Genomic DNA, 20,927 nt, shown 5'->3' on the forward strand with positions numbered 1-20,927 from the left:
AGAGGTGGGGAATCCTCTCCCATGCAGCCAGCAGCCCACCCGCAAGGAGCGTCCTCATTACAAAGCTGGCGGACCGTGCTGAGGCGTCTGTGAGTAAACGTGAGCTGAACCCAGGCCAGCTGCTGCTGAACTGTTCCCACCCTTCCCAGGTAAAACACCTGAATGTGTGCAAGGACTTGAAAGCCTAGAGGAAGGGCCGTGGAGCCACACCGGCGACAGCACGCAGGCCGACTTGGTGCCTGCAGGCCAACCAGGATGGTCCTGGCCCTGGGCGCACTTCTGGAAGCTTTCCATTTCCCTGCCTGAGATACCCCTCCTGTCCCGGCCCCCACTGCTTTTTTCATTCCTCACCTCTGCCCAGGGAGAAATTCCAACAGCAGGTACGGGTGACACATAGTCTTCTTTAGCAAGTAGCAGACTGGCAACTCCTGCAGAAAGTCCAGCAGAGCCCCATTCACACCGGGCCACCCACAGAGCCGTTGGCCCTACTCCCTCCCACCAGCCCAGCCCCGACACTGCTGACGGGGCAGAGAAAATGGCGTCAGACACAGCTGCAGGGGCTTTTGCTGCCTGGAGCGGTGTTTATATACACCTCAACCCAGGCACACCTGGGGAGGGCTGGCCGGCCGGGTCAGGCTGCCCAGGTCAGCCAATCCTCGCCCCTCAGGGGCTCACAGTTGCAGAAAATGGGCCTTGCTGCACCGGCCAGGTCGAAGGAACAAGTGTAGGGTTTTGAGAGCCAGGATAGACAAGGGGCTGCAGCTCTGGCTTGTTTTCTAATCATTTTATTTGGTCCATGAGTGGGAGACAACTTCAAGAAGACCCACTCCTAATGGGAGGAACCTAGGAGTCAGGGAGAGGAGGGGTGGTGGGTAGAGACAGAGGCCTGGTGCTGCGGCTGTAGTGGAAGCCTCTGGAAGACCAGGTGGAGTGAGGCCGCCCAGAGTGAAGCCCAGGGTCACAGACCTGTCGGAGCTGCTGTTTGTTAGTTCAAGTCCTGCTCTGAGGTGCTCTGGGTCAGCTCTGAGCGACAGGTGAGCTGGCGGTGCTCTGCAATGAGGGCTATGTGCACGGTTCCTGTGTGCCCAGCCCTGCCGGGGTACCTGCCCAGGTGAGCTCCATATCCTGGGAGGGGCCTGCCCATGAGAGCCCCGTGGGCTGCTGGGTGCCAGCCCAGGTGAGCTCCATATCCTGGGGGGGCCTGACCACGAGAGCCCCGTGGGCTGCTGGGTACCTGGTAAAGGGTGTCAGGACAGTCAGTGAAGCCACCAAGGATATACATCCAGTAGTTCCTAATTCCTACACAAAGCTTGTCATTCTACTATCAACCAGCACCTGGTATTCTGTATTAGACTTAAAAGATGCCTTCTTCTGTATTCCATTAGTCCCAGAGTCACAAGAAACTTTAGCTTTTGACTGGCAGGACTCAACATGCAACAGAAAGAATCCAGCTGGGCCGTCCTACCACAAGGGTTCAAAAATTCCCCCACCATCTTTGTGGAAACTTTAGCTAAAGACCTAAAAGATCTACCTCTGGAGAAGTGAACCCTCCTTCAATACGCAGACGACATTCTGATCGCCAGCCCTACTAAGGAGGTCTCTGAACTACCAAGCCAATAAAGGATAGAAGTTGTCCAAGACAAACGCTCAAATATCACAGACTAAGGTGACCTGCCTGGGCTTCATTCTCACAGAAGGTCAGAGAAGCCCATCCCAGGAAAGGGAAGAAGCCATTTGCAGCCTTACCCCTTTCTAAAACTAGCTTAGGGGTTCCTGGGGAGGCCGGGGTTTGCTGCATCTGGATCCCTAACTACAGTCTACTAGCTGGGCCTCTATGTGAAACACTGAAAGGAAAAGATGATGATCCTTTTGAATAGAATCCAGAAGTGGCCTTTCAAGAATGGAAAGAGCAGTCAATTCAGACCCTTGCCCTGGAACTCCCTAATTGAGCTAAACCCTTTGACCTTTCCATTCCCGGTGAAAGGTGAATCGCCATTGGAGAATTCGTGCAAAAACTGGGACCACTTGACATGGAACAACGCAAGAATGCCATCCAGGTAGGATAAACTACGGTCACCAAGGGGCTTGGCCCACTGCCACATCTGGCCAAGATACTGGCGGTATCTAAACTCCTGGAAATCAGCAGCCCAAAAGGCCACCTCCCTCCTGAGGGAAAAGGACCCCACGTGGTGATCCTAACCACCAACCATGCCCTGAAGTTGCAGGGTTCGCTCCGTGGGCACACCAACCTCGAGTGAGGAGGCCCTCCAACTCCAACATCCAGAGAGATAACCGGGGGCAACAGGGCACCATGACGACTCGTGTGAACATCACTTGACCTGGAGCTTCTCTCAGAAAACAAGTGTGTACCCCAAAAAAGCAGACTACTGCTTGCAGGACTTACTGCACCCAGAGGGGAGCTAATAATCTTGGCAGGGGAAACGTATATCACACTGTCACCATAGAAAAGCCAACAGCCACCGCGGTGACGGCGGCCAGTGAGACCGGCTGGACTCCTGGCTACTTCAAAAGGCCGTTGACTCAGTGGCTGTCATGGTCTTGGATCAGCACCGGGCCTGGACTGTCTGGGAGCTGAGCGGGCAGGGCCCTGACACCTGGTGCTGTTTGTACGTTAACTCAGGGGCCTAACTGAAGAAAGCGCAGACTACTGGTCAGAGCATCTAGGCTGGCAGAAACGGTCAGCCTAAGGTGGCCGAACAAATGTGGGGCGGGGTAAAACCGGCCTCCACAGCGTCTCTGCGCATCTCTTTCCTGGACCCTTAAAGGTCATTGGAATCTATAACACTTCCAATGCTGGCGCTCAGGCGGACAAGCAGTGAGGCAGGAGGCCTAGGGACAATCAACCTCACCTGGAGGCTGCTGGGGAGAAGTTCTGCCCCTCCCCACCGGGTATGAGGACTCCCAACTTAGCACGAAGCATTTACAGAAGAGGGGTCTGCACCCTCAGCGCCCCAAGAATGAGGAACGGGACAAAAGGCAGAGGAGGGTTTTGTCACTGGCAAAGCCCATTAAAAATTCCTGGGAGATAAAAATAGAATCTGGGCAATAAAATAAAGTCTAACCTTTTTTTCCTTTGTGCTTTGTCTAATTTCACTTGCTCCTAGGGTTCCGCAGACAGAGGCCTCACACCCGGCACTGCAGACCCGATTTCCTAGTGCAAAATGGCTGGGCCGACACCTCAGCTCGCGGGGCCCCGTTCAGACTCCGCGACATAGAGCCGGAGCTCCAGCCAACCCGGCCCTCGAGAGCTCCGCCCCCTCCCACCTGCTGACGCTGACGGGATCCCTACACAACAGCCCGGCCCACAGCCCGCGGGGGAGCGCTCGCTCTTACCTCTCCATTCTCTGATCAAAATATAAAGTTTCCTTTGCTTCTGAACCAAACTCAATCTCGATCTGTTGGCTCCAATGACACTGGGCAGGGGGACCCTTGTTGGGGCCCACTCTGGAGGATCAGTATCGGAAATTGAGAACATTGTAACTTCAATGAACAGATGTGTGAGCCAAACTGTAATTAACATAGAGCAGTGTATAAGGCTCGGGTAAAATAAGATGTTTCTAACACTTCCCTTGGATATTTCCATCACTTTATTATAAGCAAGTTCAGTGAAAAGGTTTGTCTTATTTGTCAGGTCAATATTAGAGAAATGAAGTGATTTCTTTCCAAGGATGTACGTCTAATAATCTTGGCTGAAGCTTCAATCTTGTTTTGAATGCTTTTCCATTGAAAATGATACCTCTCTTTCAGCTCCCCCATTTCTGAGTATAAGATCTTATAACTTATTATTACCAAAGGGGAAACGCGGGAGGAGGGATAAATTAAGAGTTTGGGATTAACACATACACACTGCTATGTATAAAATACATCATCAACAAGGAACTACTGTATAACACAGGGAACTACACTCAATATTTTGTAATAACCTATAAGGGGAAATAATCTGAAAAAGAATAGATATTTTTATCGACATCATCTATCAATGACAGATAAAATGTAACCTAAAGGAGGTCGATGGTGAGCGCTTCTGACCGTGAAGACTTCAATCATCTAAAGCTCGGAATCTGACTACTGCCCAAGGCCCTTAATGAACAAACATGTACCCGTAGCTTAAAAATTTCCCAGTGTGGGGTTCGGGGAGACACTGATTTGGAAAAATCCCTGGTGTTCTCCTTACATGCAGGGAACTCTTCCTACAGCTAAAACATGCCTGTAACACCTAGAAGATAGTACACCCTTTGATCGGAAAGAGTTTGGAAAAGACACGTCATCTCCTCATATCCTGGTAGTTGGGTTCACCCCTCCAGCCTCTTTCCTAACAAGCTCCCCACTTGGAGAATCAGCACCTGTAACCTCCTGTTTTGTACAGTTTGCAATTTTTCCGAGGATGGACGGGAAGAGGGGGAACCAATGAGAGACAAGCTCTAGGTGTTTGGACAGGCACATGTCACTCTAATTTCCAATCAGGAATAATTAACCAAAGGCTCAGCTTGTTCCCCGGAACCAGAATAGGGCCTGAAGCAATCCTGCTGTTTTGCGGCCAGCTCCCAAAAAAGTGAGTTGAAAAATGGAGCCGAGGGGCACTGCAATTCACAAACCTGCAGAGTTATAAATGATAACTATCGTCCAAAAATATATTGAGGTAAGGCAACGAAAAGGATTTGAAAGCAAGGCAGAGTTGCAGGAAACAGTTTTCAAGAGATACATTGGACTCGCCTTTAAAGCACATGAAAAGCGGCAGAACTTCGCCAATGATGCAGTTGGCCAAAAAGGGAGTATGTGTTTTTCCTGAATACAATAGTATATATATATATATATATATATATATATATATATACTATTTTACAATTTTTTTACCATTTCTAAAACCTAAAATAAATGGTAAGCAGGAGGACTGGAATGAGGTGGGAATATTCCTAAATTACCAAATTCAGGTTAGAAAAGTATTTAAATATGTGTTTGTTACATGTATATATAGAAGCATGTAACAGTTCAAAAATATTTTTTCTAGGTCTTCATCTACCTGAAGGTTTACATATTGGGCATTTCAAGTTGTCCTAAGGGTTACAGATACATAAAAATTGGATAGGATTGAACAGTTATACTTTTTATTTTTAAAAATGATTTCCACATTCTTCATCATATAATTTGTCTTTTCTGATAGAAACTTGTACCTCTGGCCACACTAAATTTTGTTTCTGTGGCTTTTTTTCCATCGTGGGTTTTACTGTGCTGTTGCACACATAACCTAGAAATATGCTAAAATATCACAGATTAAATGCTCTGTATATGATTCCTTCCTAAAGCATAGCAGACTTTGTCAGTGCCCTACCTAACCTCAGGTCTGACTGTTGTACTTACTCCACCAACGTCCAGCTGCCTGAGGTCTTCTGGCATCAGGAGCTTCTGCTTCTCTAGTGAGGTCACAGGAACCTAAATTAGTTTAAATTTTAAAAGCAATTTAGTAGGATGCATCAAAGGCCTTAAAAACGTGCATACCCTTTGATCCAACAAGAGGAAATAATCAGATAGATGGCTCAAGAAGCATATTTAAGGATGTTTTCACATTCTTACCTAATTAAAAAAGCAGAATATCTAAATGTTAAAAAAGAGGACCATTAAACAAATTATAACAAATTTATGCAATGGAATACTGTTCAGTACTTAAAATGATATAAATGCATATTGATGGCGTTGAAAGTTCACAATATATCATGTGACTATATTGGTTCATTGGTAAATGTATGTTAGGACAATCTTTGCTTTTTAGTGCAATCTCTTAACTGTGGGTACTTGGCTAATGAGATCTTGGCTGAAAAGGACCACTTTTTAAAAAGTTACATATATATATGCACACACACATACCACATAGGAAAACATCTAGAATATTGACAATAACTTGTAATTTATTGTCAGTATTCTAGATCTTGCATAGGGTGGTAAATGTTTATTAGCTTATTAATAAATAATAAAGAGGGTCAATGATGAGAATGTGTTACAAAGTAAGGGTTATGATTATTTCAAATTTGTGCAGTTGAAGTCCATTAAAGAAAGGAAAGAAAGGAAAGGGGAAAAAACATCTAGGAGGTTATACTCTAAACTGTTCATGGGAGTTATATCTGACTAGAACTTTAAGGGTGATTGTTTTCTTTTTTACTCATTTACGAGTTTCTAATATGACTATAGTTCTATATTATGTATATAATGGAGAAATAATAAAAGTCAAAACCATTAAATTTAAGATTAAAAATATTCAACAATAACAACAACAGTGAAGCTTTACGCTCTTAAATACACGAAAGACTATTGTGTGTGTTGGCCAATTATGTTCCTTTGTAGCAAATGCATTACACTGATTTGTGGGGCATCCCATGTGGAATACAGACAAAACATTTCTGTAAACAATGGATAAAGTATATTGGATTTGATTCATTTCACCTATGTCAGGCTACTTTTCCACAATACTTGCAGAAAATGCCGGGTTGTTTATCAACTAACACATAAAAGAAAAGAAGCTACTCGGAAATATAAAGCCATTTGGAAAACACTCCCCTGGGTTGTAAGGTGTTATTGATATGGAGGTGCCTGAATGTAGCTACTTTTTTAGGGAAAGGAGAATTTCTAAATGTTACTACTTAAGGTACTTTATCTTAAATAAAGGAGAACTGCAGATGTAATTTATTTAAACATTCATAGTTTCAAATAGTGAAGTCATTTTAAAAAACTGAGGTTGCTTTGGGACTTGGTTATATGTCTCTGCTAAATATTCCCTAGTACTTTCCCTAGGATTACATTTTATTGTCTTGGAGTGTTCAAGTACCTGTCTTTCTACATTGTAAGCGCAGTAGGAATAGGAATGATATCTGTCTTACTGGCACATTAATAGGAACTTAATATTTTTTAAAAAATGAAAGAATGTATAAGTGAATGAGTGGATAGAGTTGTGAATTTTAAAAAAAATTTATTGGAGTATAGTTGATTTACACTGTTGTGTTAGTTTCTGCTGTACAGCAAAGTGAATCAGTTATACATTACATATACAGTTATACATTACATCCACTCTTTTTTAGATTCTTTTCCCATATAGGTCATTACAGAGTATTGAGTAGAGTTCCCTGTGCTATACAGTAGGTCCTTATTAGTTATCTATTTTATATATAGTAATGTGTATATGTCAATCCCAATCTCTCAGTTTATTTCCCCCCCTTTTCCCCTTGGTAACCATGATTGTTTTTTATATCTGTGACTCTATTTCTGTTCTGTAAATAAGTTCATTTGTACCATTTTTTCTAGATTCCACATATAAGCGATATCAGATATTTGCCTTTCTCTGTGTGACTTACTTCACTCAGTATGACAATCTCTATGTCCATCCATGTCGCTGCAAAAGGCATTATTTCATTCTTTTTTATGCCTGAGTAATATTCCATTGCATGTATGTATCACATCTTCTTTATCCATTCCTCTGTTGATGGACATTTAGATTGCTTCCATGTTCTGGCTATTGTAAATAGTGCTGCAATGAACATTGGGGTGTATGTATCTTTTTGAATTATGGTTTTCTCCAGATATATGCCCAGGAGTGGGATTGCTGGATCATATGCTAGCTCTATTTTTAGTTTTTCAAGGAACCTCCATTCTGTTCTCCATAGTGGCTGTACCAATTTACATTCCCACCAACAGTGTAGCAGGGTTCTCTTTTCTCCCACCCTCTCCAGCATTTATTGTTTGTAGATTTTTTTGACGATGGCCATTAGGGTTGTAATTTACAGCTAGGAAATAAAGGGTTGGGGTTTTAAAAAGCACAATGGAGATGGTTACTTACACACTGATGGAGAAGTGTATGTTACATTAAGATTTGAGATTTTAAGGTAAAATATTTACATCTGTAGTTGACACTAACCAACTGCGGTAAATGAAATGCCAAGATAGAAATATAGTGCTAAAAGTTCCTATGAGGTGTAAGAATGTAGAGAAAAATGGCAGATAAGCTACAATAGCATAATTACATAAATTCAGAGCTGGGAGGGAACTTAAGGCACCTAAAAGTCAATCCTTTCATTTAGTACATGAATAAATTAAATAACTTACAAGGTCACATAGCTCATTATTGATAATACCAGACCGTGGGCAAGGACTCCTGACTTGCTGTTTCCACCAAACCTAAAGAAGGATTGACTATCATCTAAACCAAGGAAAGGGGGGTGGTCAGAGACAATCATCTTGTTCATTGAACATGCTGGTCCAGACTGGTTCTTCAGCCTCAAAGAGCAGCAAAAATGTGGGGTCATTAGGAATGGCATTGTAGAGGAAACAGAAGAGTTCACATTCAGAATACAGTATGCAGTTCTGTGTCCACACTGGAGGAAAGATACATTAAAGCTGGAGAAAGAACCACAGGAGGAAATGAAACTGATCTGAGAGTTGGAAGAATAGTATATAAACACTCTGACATTTCAGCCTGAGCCGTTAAAAGAAAATAATTGTTGGAACTGGACCTGAAACGTCTGAAGTCAGCATAGAGGAAAATGAGATGCTTCCACAAAATAGCCCTGGACACCATTGTCAGATGTTGTCATGAATTAAATGACCCATAAGACTGATCCAGTATGATAATTACTATGGCCTTGTTTACAAAACCCTTTTTCTTGTCATTTCAATTCCCACTGGATCCCTAGAAACGCCACCAATGGAAAGGGGACTAGTTGAATGCCTAGTTGTTTCCCTTGGTGACAGTGGTGCTTCAGGTGTCAACAGGATGACACTTACTTGGAGTCCCTCCTCTGTTGACCTTCATTTCATTCCAAATCCTGGATTATTGTGAATGAGAGACACCTCCTCCCCATCAACCATAACTGTCAACTACTGATGTCTTTTATCCATTTTCTCTTGTTGGCGTAAACAGTAATTTCATGCCTGTGAATATTTTCCTGTGTAAGTATGCCTTGATTTGTAATAGCCATAGTGAAAACTGTTTTTTATGAAACTGTCAGAGCATTCAAAAGGTAAGTGTTTTGTGTATCCAGAAATAAATAAATTATCCCTTTGTTTCCCATCTTTGGTGTGTTCCATTTCTTGCTTCAAGTTAATCAGATGTCACAGTCATCATCTTTCTTTTCCTAGGGTTTTTTCCTTCTTTTATCTTCCCTTTTGTATTTAACTTTTAATGTTCATCTTCTGCATATATTTTTTTTAAACTCTGATATTTTCATATTTATTTGAAAGCTTAGAGGTTTTAATGGTATTAATGTGTGCATTTTCATTAGATAGCAAAAACTGACCAAATCCTCTCCTAGTGAGCAATTATTGTAAAAAACTTTGCAAAAAATATGAGTTTTAAATACTGAATAATAACACTAAACTGCTAATAATGATAATCTCTAAAGGAGGGGATTAAGGAGAAATTTAACATTCTATATAAAACTTTTCTGCGTTGCTTGATTTTTATACACTAAACATCTATAACTTAAGTGAGAAAACAATTATAATAAATTATTAATAACTGAATATTGAACATGAGATATTGAGCTAATAGAAAGCTGAAGTCAATAAATATCTTTCTCAATGTAAATAGGTCTCTTAGGACCTCTTCCAAGCTAGCAAAATACTGTTTAGTTCCTGGTAGGAGATAATTTGCTGTATGGACCCTTGGTTACTATAGACGAGCATTTCTTAGGGTGAGCTCCACAAAATACTAGCTCTGCCCCTTAGTAATAGGCATACAGGAAAAAAAAGGATTCTGTGCTTTGGTAACTTTGGTAAAACACTGGTTTAAACAAACATAAATAAGTTTCTTCACTGCAGTATTTCTCAGGGTGTTTAATATGCTACTGCACAAGTGGGAACAGAGGGTATTACACAGGTTTTTCCAAACTTATTTGTTCCCAATACCTTTGTTCCTCCCAGAACTACTGTTCCAATGCACATATTTTGGGAAACACTGCTGTAGGGTGTTCAAGAAAGAGTTCATTTCATAGTGATAGGTAATGAAGGACCCTACACCTTCTTATTTATCACAGGATTTATCCATATATAAAGATACCCTTACTGAATGAAGTAAGTCAGACAGAGAAAGACAAATATCATATGATATGGCTTACATGTAGAATCTAAAAAAATGGTACAAGTGAACTTATTTACAAAACAGAAATAGAGTCACAGATGTAGAAAACTAACTTATGGTTATCAAGGGAGAAAGGGGGTGGGAGGGATAAATTGGGAGATTGGGACTGACATATACAAACTACTATATATAAAATAAACAACTAATAAGAACTTACTGTATAGCACAGGGAACTCTACTCAATACTCTGTAATGACTTATATGGGAAAAGAATCTAAAAAAGAGTAGACGTAGGTATATGTATAACTGATTCACTTGGCTGTACAGAAGAAACTAACACAATGTTGTAAATTAACTATACTCCAACAAAAATTATTTAAAAAAAATAAAGTTACCCTGTTTGTTGCATGTCATTTTTGAGCCAGATGTAGAATATTGAAGGTATAGATTTTTCCAATATTAAACTAATACATTTTTTTAACTAAACAAAACTTGTTTGTGATGGATTGTCCTTTTTATGTATTGATGGATTTAAAATTGTGGTTTACGTTCAGGATTTTTACATATTACGCTTATAAGAGAGACTAACCTTTAATTTTCCATTCTTGTAACATGTTGTCAGGTTTTGGTGTTAAAGTTCTGCTGGTCTCATAAAATGAGTTGCTTAGTGTTCCATCGTTTTTCTTCTCTCTGGTAGAGCCTGTGAAATCTTGGTATTAACTCTCCTTTGAATGTTTGGTATAACTCACTAATGAAAATATCAGAGCCTGGAAATTTATGTTGCTGTGTTTTATTTCGCTCGATAGTTTTCAGTTTTGCAAGAGAATCTCACTTCTGCAAGAGGAGTCAGGCGCCATTCAGTGTAGTGGCCACAGTCCCACAGCCTTGCCAGCAATAAGCAGTGGACTTAGTTGGGCACAAGGGAAATGCTTCACGCAGCTCTGCCAGCTTCAAGATGACGTTCAGGTTCAGAGCAAGTGGTGAAGCAGCCAGAAATTTAACAGGGTAATTCTGGAAATGAGACACGCATAGAATAGCTGAGATAAGCTCCTCATACATCCTTGGCTGACTGAGACACTACACATGGTTAGAGAAGATCCAAGAGACCTTGGAGAGACCAGCAAAACGTAAAAGATGAGGGACACTTGAGCACAGGCTGAAACTTTGAATGCATTCCCCAGTCCACACACATATCAGTCAGCAGAGGGTAGGAGCCTAATTGGCTCAAGATGTTTGAGTACAACCTCTGCCCAAAGCATTGACTGACCAGTAAGCTATGCAGTCACAGAGGAAATCACTAGGGAGCCAGTTTAAGCAAACATAACAAATTAACAAACAAAAATAAAACAGCAGAGGCATCAGTGGCTGCACATCAGGGAGATAGATTCTGCAGTTTAAATCTAGGCATGTTATTAAACAAAAAAACCAAAACTCCAACAACTCTCAAAAATATAAAATGAAACTCAGAGTAGCTACAATATATTATCTAAAATGTCCATTTTTTTTAATCAAAAACTACTAGATACGCAAAAAAACCCAGAAATGTTCTACCCATATACAGAGAAAAAAGCAGTTAGAAGAAACTATGAGTGGGCCCAGCTTTTAGCTTTAGCAGGGAAACACTCCAAAGCAGCTATTATAAATATGTTCAAATAATTTTAGAAATGCTAACAATGAATCAACACAAATCAAATCTCAATAAGGAAACAGTATAAAAAGGAACGAAATGGAAATTCTAGATTTGAAAAGTATAATAACTCAAATGAAAAATTCACTAGATGGTCCCAGCAGCAGATTTGAGATGACAGAAGAAATAATCAGTGAATCTGAGGATAGACTAATAGAAATTATCCACTCCCAAGAACAGAGAAAAAAGAGGATTGAAGAAAAATAAACAGGGTCTTAGAAACCTTGGAGTCAAGCATTCCAACTTAAATGTAATGGGAGTCCCAAAATGGGGAGAGAGAAAGGAGTAGAAAAAATATTCCAAGAAATAATGGCTGAAAACGTCCCAAATTTAATGAAAAACTTTAACTTACACATCCAAAAGCTCAATGAAATTTGAATAGGATAAACTAAAAGAAAACCACACCTAGACATAAGAGGCAAATTTCTGAAAGCCAGGGACAAAGAGAAAAATCTTGAAAGCAGTGAGAGAAAATGACTCATCATATATAGGGGGAAAACAATTAACTAACTAACTTCTAACTTCTCACTAGAAATACTGAAGGCCAGAAAGACAGTGGAATGACTTATTAAAAGGGCTGGGGAAGACGTAGAGAACGGACTTGAGGATACGGGGAGGAGGAAGGGTAAACTGGGACGAAGTGAGAGAGTGGCATGGACATATGTACACTATCAAACGTAAAATAGATAGCTAGTGGGAAGCAGCCGCATAGCACAGGGAGATCAGCTCGGTGCTTTGTGACCACCTGGAGGGGTGGGATAGGGAGGGTGGGAGGGACACACAAGAGGGAAGAGATATGGGGACATAAGTATATGTATAACTGATTCACTTTGTTATAAAGCAGAAACTAACACACCATTGAAAAGCAATTATACTCCAATAAAGATGTTAAAAAAAAAAAAAGGGCTGGGGAAAAAATACCATCCTCTTAACCAAGAATTCTATATCCAGTAAAACCATTCTTTGAAAAAGAACCTGAAATAAAGATATTACCAGACAAGCAAAAACTGAGAGAAGATGTTACTAGCAGACTTATTATATTATACTGTTAGATCTACTACAGATTGTCAGGCTATATAAAGAAGCAAGATCCAACTATATACTGTTCACAAGACACACACTTTAGATTCACAGACACAAAGAAGTTAAAACTAAAAGATGGAAAATGATATACCATGCAAACAGTGATCATAAGAGAGCTGGAGTGGCTTATTAATGTCAGACAAAACAGGCTTTAGGGCATAGAATATTCCTAGAGATAAATAGGGACATTTCATAATGGAAAAGGATAGGTATATCCTTTATATATATCTATATATATGTGACCACTCATAAATTTACATGTACTTAACAAAAGAGCCCCAACATACATGTAGCAAAAAGGGAGATAACTGAAAGGAAAAATAGATAATTCAACAATTTTAGTTAGAGATTTCAACACTTCACTCTCCATATGTGGTGGCCAGGAGAAATGCCTCAAAGAACTCCACCCACAAGGAACAGACCTGACCAAGAGCCTGAGCTACTGTGCTGCATTTGCTCCCCGACTGTGCTTCCCACAGGCTACGGCCAGCCAGTTGGAATACTCCATGTCACTGGAATACTAAGGCAGGTCCATTCCTAGGAGAAATGAGGCTCTTCTTATTGTTAACTTTAACTTGAGGACTCCCAGCAGCTTGGCTGAACCTTTCTTAGTCTGCACAGTAGTCTAGCGTGCTTCTGCCCAATCTTCCTTCTCCCTCTCCTTCACTCAGAGCCAGGTCTGTATTGCAGTCTGGGGTCTCTCCCAAGTTTTTCCAGCCCCCTCTTTCCTCTCACAGTCATTACCCCTAATCTTCATGTGTTTAATCCCATCTTGGCATCTGCTTCTTAGAGGACCCAGATTAGCACCACTGGTACCAAGAGTGGTCCAAGAAAATAGGTGGTCAGACAGAGATTTGGAATGGCTCACTTACTGCCCAGCAGAGGAAGAAGATGCTGTCCTGGTTGGGGAATGGGATGTGGCACAAGATGGTGCCTCAGTTGCTAAAGGTTTCACTGGTGGTGGCCTGTGAAAATGTCCTGGTGGCGGAGAAAGCCGTGGCAGGAGCCATGTTTCAGGCCTTTCAGAAAATATGGGGGACCAGTGTCTACAAAGGCCGGAGTTGGCTGGTTGCTGCTAAGTTGTGACATGCTATTGTTAGCAAGCAGTTAATGGTTAAGTGTGAGAGTCAGAGAACCTCTGGTAGCTTACAAAGAGGTCCTGATTGTAAGGTCGGATCTTAACAGACGGCACCGCGAAACAGAGGAAAGCTTCAAGTGAGCTTTATTAGGGAGCGCTCCCGGGCCAGGTTCACTGGTCCGAGAGAAAGGGGCCAGAGAAGTCGCACCCGGGCGAGGGTTGGGCAAGATTTTTTAGGGGAAGAAGGGAAAGGGGTGTGGTGAATCTGGGAGGGCGCAGGGTATTCCTTATTTGGTGGTCTTTTCAGGTATCCTGGGGGACCGTTAGTACCGCGCCTCGAAAGGGGGGAAGGCTGGGCTGGGTTCGAAGTCCCCAGGTCAGTTCCCGGAACTGGGTGGTCCGGAATGTCTCCAGGGCAGTTTCTGGAACTGGGTGGTCCGGAGAGTTTCGGTCTGATGCAACCTGTGAATCTGATTGTGTTCCCCTGCCTCGGGCCAGTTGGCCTTACACTGATCTTTTGCAGTAGAAGTGCAGGCACATTTGAGCAGCAGGCTGAAGACCTAGTTGTTAGAGGCTCAGAGCTCAGTAGCTGTTTACACTGGTCAGCCAAGGCAGGACCGGTAGGAAAATGTCAGGGCCTTGGTGATAAAAACCTAGGATCCTAAAATATGGGTGGGGACATCTGGATGGGTGCCTTTGAAGATATTGCCTTGGCAACCACCATGCCCCCCGGGGCCCTCTGTGCGCGCAGAGATGGCCCATATTCCTTAAAAAGAGATTTAACACTTCCATTGTGCTGGCAATAGGTGCTCTCCTCAGAAGCTGTCCTCACCCCCACCACCTCCCCTGGCCACCAGGATGAAAACTGGGGCTATGTCAGGCCTGAGTAAATTATACTCAAAATTCTACTTGTGTGTGTATGTGTGTGTGTTCCTGGGGAATCGCCTCCTTTTTTTAGCTTTCTCAGTCTGTGACTAAAAATATTTCTGAAACACTAGGTTCCATCACTCAAAGCCTTAGGCCTCTTTGCCACCAGAAACAGCTGTAATTTCATTATGAAGCAGATTTGAACTAATTTTCTCTCCTAATGATCTGGGGAGAGGTTGCTTCCAGATACCAAAGTAACTTTTCAGCAACATACCATTTGAACTCTGAGCAAAAACTAACCTGCTAAATCTGCAATCTCATTTAGCCTCCAACACCAATTAGCACCTCAGTCCATTACCCTGAGGAGAGTCAAACCTGCCATCCTTGGCCACCAGTCTAAATACAAGCCACGCCACCAGACTAAATGTAGCTACTGCTCTGAGGTTGATGCCATTAGCTGTACTGTCCTCTGCTTCTCCTGTTGACAATTACCAGGGCTGGGACTGGGGTGAGGCGAGGAAGGAGTCTAGAGCAAACGCGTAAGGAAGACTTCTTTTTAAGTTCCACCCTACGCTAGCACTTCCTCCATCCAAGGGTCAGAGCCTCCTTACATTTTGCACCCTAGGGGTCTCCCTTGTGTCACGCTAGTCCCCAGCACTGTACATCACCAACCACGATGCATCCATTATGGTGTAATAGACAGAGCATCAGCCCCAGGGTGGAGGGGGGAGGGGTAGAAGTAGAAGTAGATTAATTACAGAGAAAGTGACCTTGTAGCTAATTGAGGAAGGTGAAGGAAGTCATTGTAGAAAAGTGGGATGGGCAGGGTGGTAATCTGGTGATAGGAAAAGAAGCAAAGGGTCAGATGCAGGTCTGGGATAAGACCTGGGAACAAAATGAAGCTAAATGGCTTAGAACAAGGAGAGTGAACAAAATAGTGATGCTGGGAGCTGGCTGGGCAAGACAACTGAACTCCTTATTTTATTTAAAGTCTTATTTTCATAGAATCACACTAGAAAATCCTGTTATAAGGTAGGGAGAGAAAATCAGAAAATCCCTATAGAACTAAAATCTATATGTTAATGTTTTCAAAGTCTGGGAAGACTTCTGTGGGCATGTGGGATTTCTGAAGTTGGGCCAGCTAAAATTTAAGGGCCCTTGTATGACTATTATTTTTCTGAGGAAGGGGACGAGCATATGTGCAAAAATCAATATACTGAATTTAACAAAATTAACAACTTGCATTTGGGTACTGTTTTATAGGTTACAAAGTCCTCTGACCATTGTCTTTTTAGTTCTCAAGTCTTTTTTCTGTGCCTTTGCCATTTCTGTTCCCAATTCTGAAAAATCTCTTACCCCTCCTAGACTGCAGGTTGAGACTTAATTTTTGAAACTGCTTTGAGAAATAATTTACGTACCATACAATTCACCAACTTAATGATTCAATGATGGTTCTTAGGCAAAAGTTGTGCAACCATCATGACAATTAATTTTAGAACATTTCCATTACCCTAAGAAAGATATCCTGGACCCATTGGTCGCCACTCCCTATTTATCCCCCAACTTCTCTAGCTGTAGGCAAGCTCTACCTGTAGTTACCTATTCTGGACATTATATTTCATTTTTAGTTTAAAGTGTCCTTGGGGATTAGGAGTCCTTACCTTTGGAATTCCTAATCTCTAAATGGTATGACTCTTGCAATAATCAGGGACCTGTGACAGAAATAGGAGGGAAAGAGAAATGATATTTAACAACCACTATATGCATACCGATATAGATTCGTTATTTTCACAACCATCCTATGAGCCAGGTACCATTTAACAGCTGAAGAAACCAAGGATTATAGAAAGTAAGTAACTTGCCAAAGGTTACAAAGTTAGTAACAAAGCAAGGATGTAAAGCTTGCTTTTCTGACTAGAGCTCACACTGTCTTTGTTCCACTAAATCAGTAGTTCTCAAACTTTGGTGGGCACTAGAGTCAAGTGGAGGGTTTATGAAAGACAAATTGCTTGGCCCCTCCCACAGACTTTCAGGTTTATTACCTCTGGGGTGGGGCCCATGGATTTGCCTTCAGAGGCTGCTGAAGCTGCTCTTTCTGGGACTGTGCTATATCCTGCTGCTTAACAGAACAGTATCTGAGAACAGGATTGATTAAGATCACAGAGCCAGATGCTGAAGTAGCTTTCATATCATCTGGTCATCTTTTCAGAACAGTACTTTTGACCTGTCAAAGCAATTGCTGATTGATAAAAGGCAGGAGGTAGTTGGAAAGGCAAAACAGGGAACTAACATGCTGCAGAAGACATACTGAAGTGTGAGAACATTTTTTTCTGGTTGGGAAATGTGATAAGCAATTAGAGAGTTAGCTATGGTGCATGAAGCACCTAGAGGTAGCATTTGTCAGCTGGATGCAAAATGTAAGGTTGCTTGTCTAGTTCAGAACTATAGCTGCTTTAAGGAGAGAAGGCAGGCAGATAGAGGACTGTCAACAGCAAGGTCTTTTCTCCTTCTTTGGCTACAGCTATAGTTGCACACTCATGCTGACTTCATTCCCAAATGTTAACTAGGCCAGAGCTTGATCAGACTGAAATCTGAATTTGTATTAAAAACATTCTCACAGATACTGAGAAAATGTGTTCCCTTGAATCTGTTCTAGCTCTGGATTTTATTGAAAATGTTTGATTTTTTTTTTCTTAGTGGGAGGGGAAAGAGGGCATCTGGAAATCACTTAATCCAGAATCTGCAGTGTAATTGCTAGAGGAGGCGCAAACATGATTTGAACATCCCTAGCTGTGGGATTTGGTGACCAGGCTCCCAAGAGAGGATGACACAGCACAGGGAATAGCACAGACAGCCTGCCTTGCTTTTTAGAGAGCAAATATGCAAAAGTCCTTGCTCAGGTCACCAGTGCTGAGAATACTCTTAATAATTTAAATGGACAAGGGGAACTTCCTTATGTGTAGGTGAGCCTGCCCTAGAGACAGAATAGAGAAAAAACAGCAAAGTGAAAACAGGGAGTGCAGAGTGCAGCTGGATTAGGCCTTTATATAGATAGCTTTTGTTTTTTTTTCAGAGCACTTTTTTTTTAAGTTATTTATGTATTTATTTTTGGCTGTGTTGGGTCTTCGTTGTTGCGCGTGGGCTTTCTCTAGTGGTGAGCAGGGGCTACTCTTTGTTGTGGCGTGCAGTGGCTTCTCTTGTTGCAGAGCACGGGCTCTAGGCACGCGGGCTTAAAGTGGTTGTGGCACGCGGGCTCAGTAGTTGTGGCTTGCAGGCTCTAGAGCTCAGGCTCTGTAGCTGTGGCGCACAGGCTTAGCTGCTCCGCGGCATGTGGGATCTTCCCAGACCAGGGATGGAACCTGTGTCCCCTGCATTGGCAGGCAGATTCTTAACCACTGTGCCACCAGGAAAGTCCCCAGAGCACTTTTATGTATATTAACTCATGTCAAATATTATTATTATTAAACAGGGTGCAGATAAGTGTAATGAGTTAGCTCAGTTAATGAGTTAGTTTAACTAGTTAATAGATGCACGTACTAGGATTAGAGGTAGACAGTTACTTGGAATGCCAGGAAAACAAAACATTCAGAAATAATAGTAACCACATAAATGCAATCTAGGGAAAACCACATTTCCTTCCAAAGTGGTAGAAGTGAAGTTTACTTGTTGGTATTTTCTTACCTCTTTCATATTTGTTCATTCATTCATCCATCCATTCATTCAACAAACATGTATTGAGCGCTTCCTATTTCCAATTATTTTGCTCTGTGGGCCTTGGGAATGTAGAAATGAGATATGGTGTCCATTCATTCAACAAATATTTATGAAGGTCCTACTGTGTCTCAGAAATTGTTTTAGGTGCTAGGGATATAGTAGTTAAAAACAGACAAACAGGGGCTTCCCTGGTGGCACAGTGGTTAAGAATCCACCTGCCAATGCAGGGGACATGGGTTCGAGCCCTGGTTGGGGAAGATCCCACATGCCACAGAGCAACTAAGCCCGTGCACCACAACTACAGAGCCTGCGCTCTAGAGCCCGCGAATCACAACTACTGAAGCCCTCGTGCCTAGAGCCCGTGCTCTGCAGCAAGAGAAGACACCACAGTGAGAAGCCCGCGCACCGAAGCGAAGAGTGGGCCCCGCTCAGCAACAAAGAACCGACACAGCCAAAAATAAATAAATTAATTAAATAAATTAAAAAAGAAAAGATTAAAAAAAAAACTAGACAGACAAAGCAAGAAATGTATAAACCAGTTTGGAGTAACAAAGGGAAACAAGCTATAATAAAAATAATAAAAATGTGATAGAGGATAGGTAGACAACTAGTGTGATGAAACAAGTATAGTACAATGTTAACAGCAGAATCTAGGTGGTGGCTATATCAGTGTTTACTGTAAAATCTTTCAACTGTATGTCTGAAAATTCTTATGATAAAATATTGTAGAAGAAAGTTATAGGAATGATTAAAAAAAAAAGGCAGAGATTTGGGGAAAGTTCATGGAGGACATGGCAGTGTTTTATCCTCTTCTTCCTCTCAGCTACCTAATATCCCCTTAGCTATGAGTCCATCAACTTCCAAATTCCAATAGGCCTTGTCTTGGGCTGTGAAGAGCTCTGCAAAAGTCCTTGAAGATCTTATCTTTTTAGTGGAGAAAAACTTGGAGGAGGAGAAGCAGACACATGAATCAGCTAAAACTCACCCACCCCACAGGCATTTGATAAGGCACCCTTCTAGCTAACCTCCCCCAAATGCCTGCCTCTGGGTACCAGGTAGCTGCATTCCCCAGCTTAGTTTCCTGTCTGAGCTTCTGTGGAGTTTGGTTTTGGATGGTTACCTTTAATATATAAAAAGTGAAGCGAACATTTGTTTTTTCTAATACTCAATTTTCTTTAGTAATTTTTTTTCAAAATAATTCTGAATTTTAGGTAACACTAAGTTTTGAAAGAGAATGCTATAGACTTAACTTCTCCTTTAGACTGTAGGACCCCCATCAGCTCATTTATACCAGTCCCAGGTTCACAGGGGCAGCGGCTGTGACTAGTCTAGTCCTCCCTCTCTCCCCTGTGCCCAAACGAAGCTTCCCTTTCCAGTTTCAGCCCTTTAGGGGCTTTTCCTCATAGATCATTTATATAGGGTCTTGTACCTGTGCAGGGTACCACGTTAAGTACTTTAAATACAATAGTTCATTTAATATAATAATCTTAGCATGTAACTGCCATTATTATTCCCATTTAACAGATGAGAACATTGAGCAAGGGAGATTAAGTAACTTGCTCAGGGAACTGCAAGTCAATGCAGAAATCTGGCTCCAGAGGCGGCGCTGTTCTGAGTCATCAGCAGCTACTGCCTTTGTAACCAAGTGCCTAATTCCCCATCTCTGAGAAACCAGTTCACTTAAAGGTATTAATAAGTCAACGTGACATTAAGCATCATTTATCGTTTCCACAGCTCTAACTCCACAGGAACCTCAGTGTTTGGGATTTCAAACTACGGTTAGAAAGGGCGTTGATGTTAGGAGGGAGGGCTTCCCTCAGATGAGCTCCTCAAATTACCTTTCTCTAGGAAGGACTCCAGAGAGTCGCCGTTTAAGGAGGATGGTGTTTGGGGGTTTCTAAGAGAGGAAATATTTAAAGCCAGAGGCTGACATATTATTTTGGCAAACGGGATGGGAAAAAGAAATCTCATTTTCGCAACACAAGTTTTTAGTCTGGATAATGGGTAAATGACATTAACTCTTTGTTTCATCTTAACCTTCCAAGCTTGTTCTAATTTTGCTTCTCAAACCTGAGGCATCTCCTCCATTATTTGATCTGTCCTTTTAGCTTTTTATCCCTTTTGAAATAGGTGGGAGCATACCCAATTAAAACGCAGAAGGCTCCTTTCTTTTCCCTTGGTCCCGCCGCAGGTCGTCGTCGCGGAAAGGGTTAACCAGGCGGGTTGGGAGAAGGGTCGGGCTCATACCTTTCCCAGAGACCCCAGGCGGCGGCGGCGGGGCCCGGGAGGGGCGGAGGCTAGGGCAGACGCCTCGCCGCCGCTGCCTCGGCGAATAGCAGTGCGCTGTCCGCCCGGATTGGAGCAGCAGCATCACGCTGACCTCTGCCTGGGATGTAAACCGGGGCGGCCACAGCGGG

General features: G+C 42.2%; 1 long non-coding RNA gene across 2 annotated transcripts; it reads right to left on the minus strand.

Annotated features, from left to right (window-relative positions):
• Window positions 1-350: 350 nt before the first annotated feature.
• On the minus strand, window positions 351-20,795 carry LOC137219632 (uncharacterized). Of its 2 annotated transcripts, XR_010941185.1 has the most exons (6): window positions 20,653-20,795; window positions 16,458-16,508; window positions 10,671-11,092; window positions 5,380-5,451; window positions 3,355-3,528; window positions 352-428 (listed from the first exon to the last, which is right to left on the minus strand). It is a non-coding gene; the product is annotated as an uncharacterized lncRNA (long non-coding RNA). The 2 variants fall into 2 exon arrangements; XR_010941187.1 differs by lacking the exon at window positions 3,355-3,528 and having other exon boundaries at window positions 351-428.
• Between the last annotated feature and the right edge of the window lie 132 nt (window positions 20,796-20,927).

This window comes from Pseudorca crassidens, chromosome 2 (genome assembly GCF_039906515.1).
Source record: "Pseudorca crassidens isolate mPseCra1 chromosome 2, mPseCra1.hap1, whole genome shotgun sequence".
NCBI classification, from domain to species: domain Eukaryota; kingdom Metazoa; phylum Chordata; class Mammalia; order Artiodactyla; family Delphinidae; genus Pseudorca; species Pseudorca crassidens.